This window comes from Calidris pugnax, unplaced genomic scaffold (assembly GCF_001431845.1).
Source record: "Calidris pugnax isolate Ruff unplaced genomic scaffold, ASM143184v1 scaffold556, whole genome shotgun sequence".
Taxonomy (NCBI): domain Eukaryota; kingdom Metazoa; phylum Chordata; class Aves; order Charadriiformes; family Scolopacidae; genus Calidris; species Calidris pugnax.
Genome location: NW_015092564.1, coordinates 152,183 through 153,231, shown reverse-complemented (window position 1 = coordinate 153,231; position 1,049 = coordinate 152,183).

The following is a 1,049-nucleotide window of genomic DNA, read 5'->3' as shown; positions in this document are numbered from 1 at the left end:
GGTCCCGGAGGCCGCTTTCTCCATCTCACCTCCCACCACTTGACTTTTTAATCAATAACACCATTTCTAGGGGTGTTGTTGACACCACCCGCCGTGTCACGTCAGCTTTTAGCAGGGGATGGCGACCCTGGGAGTAACAGACACACGGGTAAAGCAAAGCCCCGAGGCAAGCCCAACTCAGATTTGGGGTAAAAAAAGGCCTAAAGCGGCAACGAGCCAGCTTTAAACTCCAGAGATGACATGGGGTGGTCCCAGCCACGGGACCCCCCAGCAGCAGAGGGTTAAGCAGGACTCAAAACACAAGGTTCTCCTTCCCAATTCTGCCACCTCTAATGTAATTTAAACACCTGCCTCAGCCTGAATCCCATTGTTTGGTGTGGGGTTTTTTTCCCTAAAATTTTCCATTCCCCTTGTGGGCTCTTCGATCCGACGCAGGATTGGGGACAGACACACAGAAAAAAAGTGTGTGCAAGTATTACTGAGCAACGAGCCAGCTTTAAACTCCAGAGATGACATGGGGTGGTCCCAGCCACGGGACCCCCCAGCAGCAGAGGGTTAAGCAGGACTCAAAACACAAGGTTCTCCTTCCCAATTCTGCCACCTCTAATGTAATTTAAACACCTGCCTCAGCCTGAATCCCATTGTTTGGTGTGGGGTTTTTTTCCCTAAAATTTTCCATTCCCCTTGTGGGCTCTTCGATCCGACGCAGGATTGGGGACAGACACACAGAAAAAAAGTGTGTGCAAGTATTACTGAGCTGAAAGAAAAGCTTGGAAATGAGTGAGGGTTGGGACCATGCTCCAAAGCTGCGCGTGCCCAGGAGCCCCGGGGATGGAAAAACCCCACAGAGTAAGAGAATCACAGAATCTTCCAGGTTGGAAGGGACCTTAAAGATCATCTTGTCCAACCATCAACCTAACTGACAAAAATAGACACCCACACAACAAACAAGGAGCATCATCACTAAACCAGACCTCCCAGCACAAGACATTCTCTGGTAGAACCCCCTGGCGTAACTTGAGGCCATTTCCTCTTGTCCTGTCGCCTGT